The 17,829-nt window shown below is 44.6% G+C and overlaps 1 pseudogene; it reads left to right on the top strand.

The window, feature by feature from the left end:
• Positions 1-11,404: 11,404 nt before the first annotated feature.
• Positions 11,405-11,525, top strand: LOC122212693 (annotated as a pseudogene).
• The last annotated feature ends 6,304 nt before the right edge of the window (positions 11,526-17,829 follow it).

The raw sequence follows: 17,829 nt of genomic DNA, 5'->3' as shown, positions 1-17,829 counted from the left end.
TGGGGGAAGCCATTGTGACTGTGGTCGTCTCTACCGCAGGCACCCTCTCGTGACAACTAACAACAGGCAGACTGAGATCCATGACTCAACACTATGGGCGAACCACTTTCACAGGGAAAGTCAGCGTATTCATTGTTTTAAAAACACTGAAAGACCTCTAGCGTCTCAGCTGTTGAGTGCAACGCAGTGGAGACCCTCTGTCCAAAGCATAGGAGCACCATTATTTTAAGAGTCTTTACACTGCCAAGCCATCATTCGTTTCAGGGTGGAGAAAGCCATGCTTTCCACCATAACATGACTGGGCTCTTGGCCCGTCCACAGGAACATCAAACCCCTCTGCCAGTTGCTTTATGTTGAAGTTTAAAACCTCTTCCTTTTTCTCTGCATTCGGCATTTCCTCTTGCACGCCTCCCAGGCAAGAAAACCATCAGAAAGGTTAAATGAATATGAAGGTGACGGTTTCATACGATAGAATAATTTCGTTTAATGAAAAGAAACTCCATGTAGCTTGTTGCCTTGGGCTGCAGAGATGGGTACTCAGTAAAAGGTCAACTTGATATTTTTTATTGTTTAGATTACTTTTTCTTCCCATCCCTCCAAACACTTGGTGCTTGGCTAAATGAAAATAAAAGACAGATAAGCTCACGGCTCGACATTATTGTCCTCTGCATACAAAGTTCCACATTCCAGATGGGTTTTTTTTCTTTTTTTTTTAATGTTTATTTGTTTATTTTGAGAGAGAGTGTGTAAACAGAGGAGGGGCAGAGAGAGAGAGAATCCCAAGCAGGCTCAGAGCTGTCTGCACAGAGCACCATACGGGGCCCAAACTCACGAACTGTGAGATCATGACCTGAGCCGAAGTCAAGAGTCGGTGGCTTAACTGACTGAGCCACCCAGGCGCCCCAAGGGGATTTTTTTCCCCGTAAAGAAAGCCTTACCCTTGTGAAATAATGCATCGTTGCTGTGCTCGCATTAAGGAAACTTCTTGAAGAAACTTCTCTGTGTTGTATGGTAAACCTGCCTGTGGGTTGGTTCCCTCTTTTCAAACCTGGCGAAGTGCAAAGACGACCCAAGAGACACCTGCCTGATTGGGACTTTGCCAGTGTGAGAACATAGCTATACAACGTCCCTCCCAATGAAACACCTTCCTTGGAGGATACGTCTTTGTTCAGTACTTGGGGTTTAAAGGAAGCCAAAGGAAAGGCAGAAATCAGAAACAGACGCGAGCATCTGACCCAAGACGCGAGCTGACCCAAGAACATACAAGAGGGAGAATTCGTTGCTCGTTTTCCCACCTTCAGGCAACAATATCTGATGATTTTTGAACACGAGAAGCCAACATGGTATATGTATTGCTCAGGCTGGCGGGAATATCGATGGCGGGCCGGGTCATGTCCCACAATCAGTTAATGGTGCGGATCTCAAGTTTTCCTGCATCGCAGGTGGCTTCTCTGTTTCTGAGGTCTCAGAACGCCTCCGTGCCTGCATTTCACTCTGCGGTACAGTTATCGGCACAGTGGCCTGATCCTTCGTGGAATTATTGTGCTAAAACGAACCCGCCGTACATCCATTGATAAGAACTGTCCGGAACGGGCAGACCCGGACACAGAAAGCAGAGTCGTGGTCTCCAGGGGCTGCGGGAGGTGGGGAAATACAGAGCATCTGGTTAGCACGCACCGTGTTTCCTCTGGAGCCGGATAAAAACGTCCTGGGACCAGACCGTGGTGACATGGCACACTCTGGTGAGCACACTCAGTGTGCCGCTGAGTTGCACACTTTGACCCGTTAATTTTACGTGAATTGTGCTTCAATGAAACAAGCATGCACTTGTGTGTCATTAGCTCTGAGCAGCCAGTGGGTACAGGCCACACTCAACGCTCCTCAATGTACCATGAAGGGGCCCAACACCTCGTACCTGTGCAAGCTCTCCACGAGCCAAGTTGGTCCCAGGGCACACCCGAAACATAGGGAGATTCATGATGGCGGCCAGGAAAAGGGGAGCTTCTCCCATGCACAGGAAGGGGGTCGGGGGGGAGGCTGGGGCTGTTCCTACCTGCATTGCAGGGAGACCGCTGTCTCAGGGCAGGAGTTACACAGTTTGGGAGAGCCACGTAACCACCTGTGGGACACCAAATTTCACAAAACGTTTCCCTGGGAAGCTCATACATTTGCTGAGCCTTGAAGGGCGGGTGCGAGTTCTCAGGGGAGACAAATGGGGGAAGGGGGACCTTTCCGTCTGGTGAACGGGAGACAGCAGCAAACTGCAGGTGCCAGATCCCCCGGTGCCACTGAGCTCCCTCTGCCGTTAAAACGGAGATGAGCCGGGCAGGGTGCTCATCACACACGGTGTGCATGTGCTTTGATAGACATGCTTGTTTGATAGACAGAGCTCTTTGCTTTAGGGGCCCTGGGTGTCCAGTCCGTCCTTCTTTTACATGCATCGTGCTTGGTCAAGGTGCCTGTGCCGTTTCCACTGACATGTTGACCCTTAATTTTCCGTACGTGCCTATGGGATCCAAGGGTGCGTTTTGCATAATGTTGACTGGGGAAAGCCCCCACTCTCACAGGCCTCTGCTGTTTGGGGGTTCAGTGCCACGTTCCTCTGCTTCATCGGGTCTGTCTCGGGAGAGATCACGGACGTGGCTGGGAGCCAGGCTCCAAAGCGATCTTAAGGCAGGGACGGGAGACCTCTGTTGCCTGTCAGTTCAGATCCAGTATCTTCCCACTTTGGGAAATGTGCCTGGGAACTTTGCAGGGAATGTATTTTTTCGAATGTAAACTCAGAGACATTCTCCCAGGCCATCTGTTTAAAAGGACTGATGCATTTTATATTACCAAGCGGAATGCTTACCTAAGTGTCAAATGTGCTCGACAGTCAGAAGCCCTTGCTACTTTATCCTAACTGTGGTGACGATCTGGAAAGGAGTCTTGGTCACTGACCCAACAGCCAACGGTAGGTACCGTGTGGTCTCAAAGGAGACAGATGTTTGCGAACCCCACGATCACATGCCAATCGTGTACTCATCCTGGCAAACGGCCAAACGGGAAGGCATCCATTTCCAGCTTCTCATGAGTTAACTAAGCGCTATGTTCACACGTAGACCTGGGTGAAGGCGCTAATGAAAAATCATCGTGTCTGTGATGACAAGAGCAATGAATCTGGTGAATGAGAAAGCTGCGTTGGACAGCCACTGGCAAAACAGTACATATTGGAGGGACCTGTTCCTGAATGTCTCACGTTTCACGTCATAAAGAGCAGCCTTTCTATTCACAGCAGAGGTGGGACAGACTCTGTACGATATTGCATACGTCTTTACCAATGTGTGGAGTTTTGAAACATTCTCCAGTTCCCACACCACTTTGCCATACAATATTTTTTATTAACTGTATGTGAAATGTCTAATAGATACCATACATTGCGCTAGTCACTGTGGATATGAAAACATTTTTTTTAACGTTTATTCATTTTTGAGACAGAGAGACAGAGCATGAATGGGGGAGGGTCAGAGAGAGACAGGGAGACACAGAATCTGAAACAGTCTCCAGGCTCTGAGCTCTCAGCACAGAGCCCGACGCGGGGCTTGAACTCACCAACCGTGAGATCATGACCTGAGCCGAAGTCGGACACTCAACCGACTGAGCCACCCAGGCGCCCCTGAAAACATTTTTTAATGCGTATTTATTTTTGCAAGACAGAGAGACAGAGCTTCAGTGGGGGAAGAGCAGAGAGAGAGGGAAATGCAGAATCGGAAGCAGGCTCCAGGCCGTCAGCACAGAGCCCCATGTGGGGCTCGAACCCACGAACTGTGAGACCATGACCTGAGCCGAAGTCAGATGCTTAACTGACTGAGCCACCCAGGTGCCCCTGAAAACATTTTTTTATATAAAAGGACACCTGTGTTCAAGGCATTTCCTGGTCCTGTCTTTGCCTCCATGCTTTCAATCATTTCTCCTTCAAAATATTAGGATCCTCAGACTAACCCTACACTCTATGTCAACTAACTTGGATTTAAATAAAATCTTGGAAGGGAAAAAATTCAGAACACGAGGAGACAGGTTCCAAGTCCAACATCCTGGACAAGGCAGAACTATGGAGATGGTAAACAGATTGATCGGGGGTCTCCAGGGACGGGGGGACAGCAGATGGACAGACAGAACAGATGCATATCATACATCCGTCAAACCCACAGAAGGCACAGCAGGCGTGAATCCTGATGTAAACTAGGACTTGGGGTAGTCTAAGCTGTCGGTGTAGGTTCATCCCTGTTTAAAAAAAGCACCGCGTGGTGAGAAAAGTTGCTAACGGGGGACGCCGTGGGCATGTGGGGCAGAAGGAGGAACATAGCAGCTCTCCGTACCTCCCTTGCAATTTTTGCAGTGAACCCAATCCTGCTTTTTTTCCTTAAGATTTTACTTTTTTATTTTATTTATTTTTTATTTTGAGAGAGAGAGCACCAGTGTGAGCAGGGGAGAGGGGCAGAGGGAGGAGAAAGAGAATTGTAAGCAGGATCCACACTCAGCACGGAGCCCCACGCTGAGCCCAAATCAAGAGTCAGATGCTCAGTCAGCTGAGTCGCCCATGTACCCCCAAAACCCTGGTTTACAAAAAAAAACTTAAGTCTTAGGCACACGCACACATACACAAGAGGAAGGTTTTAGTTTTCAGAAATTTGGAATACTGTTATCTGCCAATTCTTATCTCCACTTGAGAAGGAGAGAGACAGAGAGAGAGAGAGAGAGAGAGAGAGTTGTTCTGTCCTGTACCTGCTGTGAAGATGATTCAGCCTTGGAATCGGCTCTTGGTCAGAAAGTTCCGGATCCTCCCCGGCTAGTTAGCGTTAACTTGAACTTCAGTCCTGGTGGGCAGCACATTTACACACGTGCCTCAGGAGAGCCCTTGACTCATCCTGACCATCTCTCTCCTCAATGAATTCAGAAGAGCGGTCTCAAATAATAACATATCATGGTAGCCATTCAGCTGTCTAAGGCACATCCTGATACTATACCTGCTTTTGGTTTTGTTCTGTTTTGTTTTGTTTTACAACGAAGACCGTTAAATCTTAGAAAACCGTGAAACGGCTTGCCCTGGGGATCAAAGAGTCTGCAGGTTGACAGTAACGTCTTCCTACTTCCCCCTACGCGGGACCCTCCGTGCAAACCCACCTGCTGGTGACGTTCACTTTCCCCAGGTAGATGTTCGTGAGCTCAAAGATCATCCTGGTTAAAAGCCTGAGAGCCACGCCCTGGAGACACCAGAGTGCTTCTCAAAGCTTGACTAGGACCTATGTTCTCAACATATTTCAGACCGTTAATTAGTAAGGTGGGTACGAAAGAGGTTTCTACATGACGTTAGAGAAATCTTTGTGCCACAGCAAATTATGCACACGCACTGAGCCCAGCAGGGAAAGTAGTATTTATTCCATTTACACATAGGCGAATGGATACCTCCGGGAAGAGATCCACCAAATGGCACCGTGTCTCACACTGTAGTGACCAAAATCGCCAGCCTTACCGACCTTCAGTGGACTCACAGTTGTGTTCTGATAACAGCCCTCGAAGCTGGGATGCCTACAGGTCAACACTAACTCCTTTCACATTGAAATAAACCGATTACCATTTATATTTGAACAGTTTAGAGCAATTTGGGCCCATTTAAGAAAAATGTTTGCGCAAAACTGGAATTTAAATTTGTTGGAAGATTGGTGTTGATTCAGACACAAGCCACAGAGCTTCAGGTCACAAAGCCCAAAACACATCCCATGCAGATGAGGTCCGGGTGACAAAATATCATCCTGTTTCCCACCACGGCCGCCTCCCACCTCTAGAACTCCCTGTGAAAAACCCCCATTGACACGTTTATTTTCCAATCTCCCGGCTGAGATGAAAATGATTTCCCACCACAAATTGCCTGCCGCAGCAAAAATGGATGGCTTTTCAGGCAAACACGTTAACGTTCCCACCTGAAGATTTGCTTCTAAAAGGTTATATTTTTCCTCTTCACTTTAAAGATTAAAATATCCAATTGAGCAGAGTGGGTTTGAATTATGCAGCGACGGGGAGTGTGGAAATACGTTCCCTGTAAACAGTCTCTGAGGTCTCCTACCTTCTGCCACCTTCGGGGGGACGATGCCAGCCTTTTCCTCCACGCGACCCAGCCAGGAAGCATTCCTCTGTACCTTCCGAGTCAGGCTGGAGCCCACGTTAAAATTTAATTCTAATGAATACTGACAGAAATGGAGAATTACTTCGGAATGTGATTCCAAGTCTTAATTGTCCATTCATTAGCGTGTTTTGTTTTTGTTTTGATTTCACTGGATTTTGGCACATTCGCAAAACTCTTACTAGTTGAGGAATATATAACACCCTCCACAAAGCCTAATGATAAGCCTAATGATATTTCTCTCCGAAATTTGTCTTTATGTCTAAAATTCCCTTTTTTATAAATCATATCGGATTAGAGTCGACCCTAATGAAGGCATCTTAACTTCATTATTAAATGAAGACCTTATTTCCAAATAAAATTGAATTCACGAGGACTGGGGGTAAGGATGTTAGGATTTCACATATCTTTTTTGGGGGAAACATAATTCAACCCACACCACGACCCCAAAATTAGCATATGTTGTAATATGCCCTCCATTAATTATCCTTCCATTATTATGGACAAGGTCCATATATATATATATGGAATATGTTTTAGGGGCTCTTGGGTGGCTCATTCAGTTGAACATCTGGCTCTTGATTTTGGCTCAGGTCATGATCTCACGGTTCATGATTTGGAGCCCCATATCGGGCTCTGCATTCACAGCATGGACCCTGCTTGGGATTCTCTCTCTCTCTGCCCTTCCAGCCCTCTCAAAACAAATAAACATCTAAAAACTGTCAAGAACATAAACTTATTAATATTTGTTCATTGTGGGTGGGTTTTTTTTGTGGGTTTGCACTTGGGGTAATTTTGAGATTTAACCAAAGAAATCCATAAACAGTGTGAACAGCGGTGGTTTAGAAACAAGATCATAATATGAAATGCTAAGAGATTTACCTGGCGATTTATCCCATCTGTGGCTTGGATTCCTCACTAGACCATGGAGTGCTTCCTCATACAAATGTCGGTAGAACACGAGGGGCCTATATAATCTTCAATTCAAAGTCTATCAGAAGCCTACCCTGCGTGTTTCCACCTCTGCAATCTCCTGTCACCCCCTGCCTTCTGCTTCTGGTAACGGCCGGGTCTTGGAGAAGTCAAATTTCTGCCCTGTTTGTATGCCTTTCAAACTTCAGATGCATCTGTAATCCACACCTGTAAATGAGTGGGGGGATTGCCTATGTTCTTAGACACACGATGTACATCTTTAATATGCCTTCCTTTCCTGCTATTTAAAGACTTCATTTTTTTTTTAATTTTTTTTAACGTTTTTATTTTTGAGACAGAGAGAGACAAAGCATGAACGGGGGAGGGTCAGAGAGAGGGAGACACAGAATCCGAAACAGGCTCCAGGCTCTGAGCGGTCAGCACAGAGCCTGACGCGGGGCTCAAACTCACGGACCATGAGATCATGACCTGAGCCGAAGTCGGCCGCTTAACTGACTGAGCCACCCAGGCGCCCCAAGACTTTGTTTTTTAAGCATACATTTAAATTAAAACCACGGTGAGAAATGGTAACTTTGGGCAAATAAAACTCGCATGTGCTTGTTCACTACACCCAATCCAAATGATATCACCGTCGGTTCTCGGCCTCACCATAACGAAGGCACGACATTCTTGAGTTCTTCTTTTGCAGGAGTGAGCGCTGCGCTCTCACGGAGCATCTACTCAGGAGGTTGTCAGACAGCCTCTTAAATTGCATTTACTATAATACACTTTCCAGAGGCATTGGAGATGCCAGCGCCTTTGACGGCTTGCATGGCTAAACCAAGTCTATGCAGTTATGGACCAGCTCCAAGAAAGCCTCAAAGATAAATGACTCCCGTAAAGCCCACTGTCACATCGGCCGTCCTGGCTGAAAACCAATGTGCTGTAAAATTGGACCTCTCTGTATCCTCACTTCCCAACAGGGTGTGCTAATGGTCTGTCTCTCTTGCATGTAAAGAGCAACGTGGATCATTAAATAGCCAAGTCAGAAGAGAACCACTCACAGCTCAAAAGCTGTTACCCACACAAGCAATATTACTTCTCGGTATATTTTCTGGACCGTTCACATTATTGTTCTCTCTTCTGTTAACAGGGTTCACCCGTTGCAATGCTGGGTGTTGGTTCCAAGAGCTTATCTGTCTCCTTTCCTTCCAGGAGAGACACCGTGCCATATGGTTAGACTCTGTGCATCACGGACTGAAGTCAGATGTGTCACGATAGGGAAACTGGCCTCCACACACCTTGCCCCCGAATGATTCTATCTCAGCCTCCACCTGCGAAACACCACACAGTGATGTGCAGAAACGCTCAGAGCAACCATTCCACGACGTGTCAACCCAAATGCAAGGCCAATACCCACATTCAAACCAGCTGTTTGTTTTAAAATAATACCATAAAACAGTGCTGAATTCCAGGGGGTCAAAGTGGTGTTCGGTACACCTCCAAAACTCTGCTTAGGCTTTTCCCATCTTGTATTTTCATCCCAGGACTTTCTGCAAATACACAAGCCAGTCCGTACTGTGCCTTGCACACACATCTTGTTTTTACGATGATGTTAATACATTCTGCACATCATCACGCACACTGCTTTGGTCACAAACACCTGTGTGCCTTGGAGACATTCCCAGCAGCACGTAAGTCAGCCTCACGTTGTTATCCTACCTCTGTGCCGTGCAATAACGCACTTCCTGGAGGAGGTAAATCCGTTCTATTGACCGGATCACACCGCACACGTGAGTTCTCCTATGTCCAACTGCCTGTAGCCAAATCTTTCCTCGACAACTCCCAGGCATTATAAACCCAGTGGGTTCAAGCCATAAGGTTGTCCTGCTCTTTTCCTTTTCAGTTAAGATCGAGGCCATCTAGACCCCACTAAGAGGCTTCGGGACCACTTGTGACTCATTGAAATCGGTTCTTTTTTCATGCCGTGTTATTTACCAAAAGGTGTGGTTGGTTACCCTCTCTGTGTGCTTTCCCGCAAGAAATATATGCTGAGGTCCCAACCCCAGGGCTTCAGAATGTGACCTTATTTGGAAATCGGGTCATTGCAGGTGGAATCTAGGATAAGGTCATACCACAATAGGGTGGCCCCTAACCCCATATGACCGGTGCTCTTATGAGAAGGGGGAAGCAGGACACCTTGATTGTGGTACTTTGTTATGGCCCGGCCCTGGGAAATCAGCTCACCCCTAAAACCCACTTATATCTGCCCCTCTTCCCCCTCTCTGGCAATGCCAAATCTCATAGCTTTTGGCTCCTCACCAAGGCCACAGCACAACCTTCCAGACGCCAATTCATGCCACCAATAAATATCATGTCCTGGAGTATAGATCAGTGTGCATTTCCCCCGCTTGAATCATTTATGCAATTGCACGTTTACCAGTGAGATTACATCTACGGTCTTATCTATCATGCATTGATTGATGGATATTTGATTGATGGATTGATTGGGAAAACATCCACTGAGGGCTTCCTAGATACCAGGAGTTGATATGGGAACCAACCCCCAAGTTCATTGCTCTCTCCTCTCTGGAAATCTCCCTGAATCTCACTGTGGAATATCAACTCTTAGTTTGCTGCTGCCTCCTTGACATTCTCAATCTCCAAAACTTATGTGAAGTCACAGGTCCTCTTTGCTCGGGGACAGAAAAAGGCTCTCGTGCTATCTCATTACTCTTCAGAGCTACCATGAGGGAGTCCTGTCTCATTTTATTTATTTATTATTTTTTTAATGTGTATTTATTTTTGAGACAGGGAGAGACAGAGAATGAGCAGGGGAGGGGCAGAGAGACAAGGAGACACAGAATCCGAAGCAGGCCCCAGCTTCCGAGCTGTCAGCACAGAGTCTGACGCGGGGCTCAACCTCACAAACCATGAGATCGTGACCCGAGCTGAAGCCAGACGCTTAACTGACTGAACCACCCAGGTGCCCCGTGGTGTCTCATTTTAGATATTGTTTTTTGTTTTTTGGTTTTTGTTTAATGCGTGAAGCAGAAATTTAGACACAATTAAGAGCCAGGGAACAGTGACACAAGAATATTTGTAACTGTGGTTTATGCTTCTAAACCCCTTCATGCAGTACGGTCAACACACCTGGACAGTGCAGGTCCCTGACCTGGGGCCCCTACTGCCGAGGGTCTCCTGTATCACAGACACAAGTCAACCAATAAACACACAGAGTTAATAAGGGACACATTGGACACCCTGTCATGCAAGATCTAGGTCTCACCTCTGGCAGAGACTAAATGCAGCCTGAACTATCTGTTCCCACAACTAACACCTTTCATGTCCCCAGAAACTTCCCCAAGAATTGACCTATGTTCCTGAACTCGAAGGTGACTTATGCTAATGGCCCCAAGGTCTGTGGGTTACAGCCTTGCTCTTGCTAAGGCAGACGCTACTTTGAGGCGTGGACAGATTTGAGTTGCAGAATTGCTTCTGTGAGTGAAAAAATGCATTAATTTCTCAAACACTTCCTCCCAGAGCGACTACAGAATGAGCGTGTGCAAGCCATGGCTAGGAACGGCTTTTCCACCGGTAGATGGCTGCACCACAAAAGGCTGTATAAACACCCACGTAATATCCTCGATTTTACCTCCTAGGCTGAAGCTGACAATATTTACTCTCTGGCTCTTTACAGAAAAAGCTTGCCAAGTCCCGATGCAGAAGATTGTTGAGTAAAAAACATCATTCCCCAGCACCGCCAAGCATGCACTAATCTCTTCTCTGCGTCTTCCAAATTGTGGCTACAGATGTTGTCCCTGATTCATGGGGTGTTCACGAAAGCTGGCAAGGCCACCGACAAATGTGTTACAGTAAGCATAGAACAATATTTCAAAAAGTCATACATGTGTAGTTCCATATGTATTACATGGAAAATATGTATATGCACGCAGTGCTAGACATATATAGCGATCTCAATATTTAAACATTTATATTTCATATCAAAGGTTTGATACATATGTGCATATACGTATTTGCATGTTATAGGTATTTATATATGCATAATGGTGCTGTATGTGTGTGCGTGATGATATGTGTTTGCATATGTACATAATGGTGTGTATATCTATATGCATAGTGATATAGTGATATAACACGTATTTGTATATGCATAATGCTGTACATATGTATTTGCATAACAATATATGCATAAGGATACATGCATATATGCATAATACATATATGTATCACACTATATAATGGTTTTTTAATATTGTTTACTAGTATATATACTATATAAAGTATATGTTGTATATATGTAATATATATATCGCTTCTCGGCCTTTTGGCTAAGATCAAGTGTAGTATATGTAATATATAACCTATATGTTATAATATATACACATAATATATATTATTATTCCTTATTTTAGCCACCAGGAGAAGGTTAAATGGTAGATGAAATTTCATTTTGAAAACATAGATTGAAACTCACAAATTTACTTAGATAATTCAAGTTATAAGATTTAATATGTAGGAATTAGAATTTGTGTTATATCTTTTCCTTTTAATAGATTTTAGTATACTTTAGGGAAAAAAGCAACTTCAGAAAATATGAAACATATCTTAATAATTTGATATTTTGTATGTATTTTAATGTTATAACGTTTTCACACAATTACATTTCATTGTTTAATCCTTTAGAACAGGGTCAAATGAGGAAAGTTTAATTGCCGGGAATCAGCACATAAAAGCTAAAAGTCAATAGCTATACAATTCCAGTGTCTTTTAATTCACTACATTCAAATTTTAAAGGCATTCATTACTTTTTAATGTATCCTGAAGCAAGATGAGACACATAAAACAGTGTCCAATATAAGACCAAGAAATAAATTTATACATCTCTTTGTAAACCCAAACACTGAAGCACTTTTCTGGGAAATACGCTCGTTTCTTAGTGGGGTGTGATTTTCAAAATAAACTTTTTCATGGCCCTTTTTCTGAATAAAACTTCCCAGGCAGGTCAAGGGACACTTGGGAAATCTCACCTCCTAATAAGGCCACTCGCTGTGGGCGATCCCGCTTTTATCTGTGAAGAAATGTCTTCATATGCACGCAGCATGTAGACCATTGTATTCCCCAGAGATAATTTCAACAACTTACAATGTGGGGGAGGCAAGGCATGGAATGTTCTCCAACATCCTGCCGTCTTTCTCTTGGGCCTAAGGAATTATGCAAACTTAGGACTTCTATCCTAGGATAAATCAAACCCCAGCTCCTGCCACCCCAAAGAGGAGAACTTTGAGCTGCCCTCCGTGTCCTTCACTTCAGGTACAAGTTGGGACTTAGGTCACCTTCCTCCTAATCAGACGTTGGTCATGGGCCTTGGACATTCATGACACGTGGTCACTGATGGCTCATAGGAATGGGCTTTGTGTGACACGAACGAGATCTCACCAACTAGAAAGCTAATGAGGGCGGCATTTGATTTATCACCGAATGCAATTTTGACTTTGAAAAAAACCTAAAATATTCGTTTTTTTTTTTCAATGTTCCCTTCAATTAAAAATGTTTTCCTCTGTAGTGGTGATGCTTACATAGCTTTGTGAATGGAGGACCTAATACCGCTAAATTGTACATTTTAGAAAATGTTAGCAGATAAACAGACAAGTAAATATTTTAATCATTTATACCATCAATAATGCCATTACAAAGGATTTTCATAATTATAATTTCATATTTCACAATTTCCATATTACATAAGCATTTTCTAATATAGAGGAGATTGTATAAAATAGATATTTTGATTAATTAATACTTGAATTAAATGATCAAATCGCTAAAATAATACCATTAAAGTACTATTAATGGTCAAGAAAGTATTAAAATTAATTTCAGATTAAATGATTGATATCATTCAATAAGTAATAAATGGGGCGCCCGGGTGGCTCAGTCAGTTAAGCATCTGACTCGACCCCAGCTCAGCTCATAATCTCGTGGCTTCATGGGTCTGAGTCCCGCATCAGGCTCTGTGCAGACAGTACAAAGCCCACTTGGGATTCTCTCTCTCTCTCCTTCTGTCTCTGCCCCTCACCCACTCACACTGCTTCTGTCTCTCTCTCTCTCAAAAAAAAGAAAACTTAAATAAGTATAAATAAATGATATTACATAATTAAAATGAATTATACTGATTGAAATATTATTGAGTATTTAAATTAATTCAGACACGTATTCCTGCCTTTTCGGTCACTCGGTACAAAGAAAAACAGCGCAAAGAAAAGCAGTACAAAGAAAAGCAGTGAATGTAGTCGAGAGATCTCTAAATAACCAAATAGACATTTTCCCTACTGAGTGAAAAGCTCCCTCCAGTGACAGTTTTGTATGTTTTTTATGAAAAGTAAACAGGACGTCCCCGAGAGCCTCTGGACCTTGCTGCACTGGTGTAATTCTGTACCCCGTGTGTTCAGAGCACCCGACCTGTCTGGTGTCTCTTCATAAGTGCCGGTTATGATCTGTCAGGAACAGATATTTGGGGGAGTTTCCTAATATGGGAGGAAACCACAAGGAGGCATCTAAGGGATATCCAATGTCTGTCCCGTAGACAGTGGCTTATGTCGTAGGAGGGACAGAAGAGAGATACAGAAATATATTCTATTTTTTCTTTTTTTATTCTTTTATTTTATTTAAAAAAAATTTTTAATGTTTATTTATTTTTGAGAGACAGAGACACAGCATAAGCAGGGGAGGGGCAGAGAGAGAGAGAGACAGACACAGAATCCAAAGCAGGCTCCAGGCTCCGAGCTGTCAGCCCAGAGTCCGACACGGGGCTCGAACCCACAAGCTGTGACATCATGAGCTGAACTGAAGTCGGACGCTTAACCGACTGAGCCATCCAGGCGCCCGTAGTTTTTTCCTTTAAAAAATTTTTTTAGTATCTATTCATTTTTTAATTTATATCCAAGATCGTTAGCACACAGTGGTACAATTTCAGGAGTAGATTCCAATGATCCATCCCCTACGTATAACACCCGGGGCTCATCCCAGCAAGTAGAAATGTATTTCAAACCACAGTAACCAGTGGTGTTTGTGGGCATGCCCATTAGCGCCCCATATTATCTCATTTAAATTCTCTGCAGGCTCCGAGGGGAGGGGGAATGTGATCCCAAAATGCTCAGCCATGAAGAGACAGAGCTGAGATGGGGAATCCCGCCCTCCCCTGTCCCTTCCGTAGACCTTATTGTGGAAGTCACATCCAAGGTGAGGGAGCTGTGGAGAGCTGGTACAATCTACACAGAAGGCATATGGAAAACACACACCTGAGGATCCCAGGTGAACTCACCTGTCCAGCGGACACACAAGGGGGACACCCGTAGGAGGCTCTGTTCCCCTTACAACACACGTCCACTCTTTTTTTTATTTCTTTTTGTTTTAGTTTTTACTTAAATTCCAGTTAGTTAACACAACACATCAGTCGTTGTTCCAGGTTTTCAATGTACTGATTCCCTTTTTTGTTTTTAGTGTATTCAATAGGACTGAAATATTACTTTGAGTAAAATTTTCAATATTTTTAAAAAGATGGGTTGTCTACTCTAAACTCAAGAAAGCCTGCATACAACTGCTACTCCCTGAGATGTTTTCAAAGCTCCTGGTAATTTAAAGAACACAGTAATTCTGTAATTTGGGACCTGGTAGAAACACTGGACAGCTCACGGCAAGATTTCTAGTAATTGTGCACAGGTAATAAAACACTGTGTAAATTGCCCCCCGCCATGTCCCCAGTTCATCTTTACGGTGATAAAGAAAACATAGTTAAGAGCAGAGCCTTGAATTTTACCGTCCTGGCTCAAACTCTGCCCCTTCCCCTTACTAGCTGGGTTGGAGAATCCCAAGCAGGTTCCATGGTGTTAGAGCAGAGTCCGACGCAGGGCTCGAACTCACGAACCCTGAGACCATGACCTCAGCCAAAATCAAGAAGCAGATGCTTAATGGAGTGAGCCACCCAAGCACACCGTGTATCCATTTTTCATGATGTCCTCTCCTTTAGCTTAAAGTGACTCTCAGCTAACTGACGGACCTCAGGCTCTAGAGCCATGTCCGTATAACGTCATCTCCCACCGCCCAAATCAACACCTACAATGTTCCAAAGGGGTCACCACTCATCCTGTCTCCCAGGGTATCCTGGCCGGAACCCGTTCATCAACTGACCGATGGCACTTGCACGCTGATCCCCCATCTCATGGACAACTGGTCGCATTTACCTCCTTTGCAGTGCCCCATGCTGTTCATGCAAACCCTACATCCTTGAAGCTTCCCCATCATCATGGGCTTAAATCCCCTGTTCCCTCCCTGTGGGTCTCGGGGCGTTTCGATGTCGACACTGTACTTACACGTTCATTTTTACTCCTGACATATCAGTTATAGCAATTTCTTTCTCTGGCCCAGAACCAAAGTGTTGCTTGCCCTGAATAAAGATCTCATAACTCCGTTACCTATGAAAGCCAGCATCGTAGACACAGGACTCACTCTGCAGCCCATCGATTCATGCTATTATTTACTGACTTTTTCTAGAAAAGCGCAGATTCAATAGGCAGCTGGAAAAGGGCCGTGTTTACAGGAAGAGGCTGAGTGCTGTGATGCCAACCCCATTCTCTGCATCCCTGTGCACCAGGCAGGGTCTGCTTTCCAGGGACATGTTCCCTATGCTGAGCAAGATTTGGGAATCAGGGTATGCTGCAGACTGCAGGCGAGAAAATGTGCCCCAGATTCCAGGGCTCCACACAGATCTGAAAGGGGGGGTCAGGTGTACCCATATAACACTGTGTGCTCCCCAAGATCCCTCTCAGGAAGGAAGCCGGGTGTCCCAAGGCTGCTGGAGATCCTGTCTGTGTCCTCCCCGCCTTGTCCCCAGCCCTGCCCATCAGTCTGCTTGAAAGACCATCTTTCCCAAAAGGTCCATTTAGTTTTCTTGCATCCGTTCCAAGCTCATTGAATTTGGAATATATATATTTTTAATTTTTTAATGTTTATTTATTTTTGAGAGAGAGACAGAGTATGAGTGGGGAGGGAGCAGAGAGAGAGAGGGAGACACAGAATCCCAAGCAGGTTCCAAGCTCTGAGCTGTCAGCACAGAGCCCGACGTGGGGCTTGAACTCATGAGCCGTGAGATCATGACCTGAGCCAAGGTTGGACAAACACTTAACTGACTGAGCCACCCAGGCACCCCTAGAATCTATTTTTTATTGCTTTTTTCTACTTTTCCCAATTTCTTTATGAAGGGAAGGAAAAATAAGATAAAAACAGAGAGGGAGGCAAACCATAAGAGACTCTTAAATATGGGAAACGAACGGAGGGTTCCTGAAGGGGAGGGGGGATGGGCTAGATGGGTGATGGGCATTAAGGAGGGCACTTCTTGGGGTCTTTCGACGTGCCTGGGTCGGTCATTTGGTTAAGCGTCCGACTTCGGGTCAGGTCACGATCTCATGGTTCATGAGTTCAAATCCCACGTCGGACTCTGTGCTGACAGCTCAGAGCCTAGAGCCTGCTTCCAATTCTGTGCCTCCCTCTCTCTGCCCCTTCCCTGCTCTCTCTCTCTCCCTCAGAAGTAAATAAAGATTAAAAACGAAAAAGAAAATTCATAGCCCTTCCTATACATAATGATACAAATTGATAGATCCTACACTTCCATATTTGACCCACAGCGTCTTATAATGAAAACAAGCAGTGGGTACATTTAGCTCATCAGAATGTAGGCATGGAATCTGTCAATCTCTCTCTCTCTCTCTCTCTCTCTCTCTCTCTCTCTCTCTCTCTCTCATACACACACACACACACCTCTTAGAAATGCAGTCTTTGCCCCATACACAGATCATGGTGTTAATACATAGCTCGGTTGTGTATGATGGAAAGTTAACCATACGTTTACATTGATAAAGCTGGTCCCGTCTTCCAAGACTTCCGTATCGTGTAAAACCTACCCTAATTGTGGATTCTCACCAGGGAATATGATTTTGATCCATAAAATGTTGACTTGGCTATCTTGTTTCTATGCCCGCTTCCCAATGAGCTTGCCTGTGCAATTAGTTCATGAAGAAAGTGCCTACGAAAACATCGCCAAGCAGGGCAATAACCTGAGCCAATTTGTAGTCATTAACTGTCCGGGAATACGGAATACTCCAACCTCCTGGGCTCTCTGAGGCTCTTGCGAAGCCATTTCCAGATAGAATCCATCAATCGTAGCAATTCGATGATATCTAAAACCTCATTTTAAATGACAACCACGTAATAAGAAAGATGATGGTCACAGGAAAGGATAATGGATGCAACATACTGACAAAGTACGAAATCCGTGTGGATTCCCAGAATTTGATACAGATAGTTGTGCCTGATAGAGTGGAAGCCGGAAGAATTATTTTGTAACAACCTGACTGTGAATTTTACTTAAAAATTTTTCTTAATGTTTATTTACTTTTGAGATAGAGGCATGAGGTGAAGAGGGGCAGAGAGAGAGAGGGAGACACAGAATCCGAAGCAGGCTCCGGGCTCTTAACTGTCAGCACAGATCCCGACATGGGGCTCGACCTCATGAACCTGAGATCATGACCCAAGCCGAAGTCGGACGCTCAACCGACTGAGCCACCCAGGTGGCCCTGAGTTCTACTTGTTTTAATGGCAAGAATCTTTATTACAGAGCGAGTACATTGATTACATTTACCAGAAATTCTCTGCAAAACCTTCGGGATAGTCGTGTGGGACCA

The sequence above is a fragment of the Panthera leo genome, chromosome Y (genome assembly GCF_018350215.1).
Source record: "Panthera leo isolate Ple1 chromosome Y, P.leo_Ple1_pat1.1, whole genome shotgun sequence".
Classification (NCBI taxonomy): Eukaryota; Metazoa; Chordata; class Mammalia; order Carnivora; family Felidae; genus Panthera; species Panthera leo.
The sequence above is the reverse complement of the archived record's forward strand: the minus strand, read 5'-3'. Positions and strand labels throughout refer to the sequence as shown.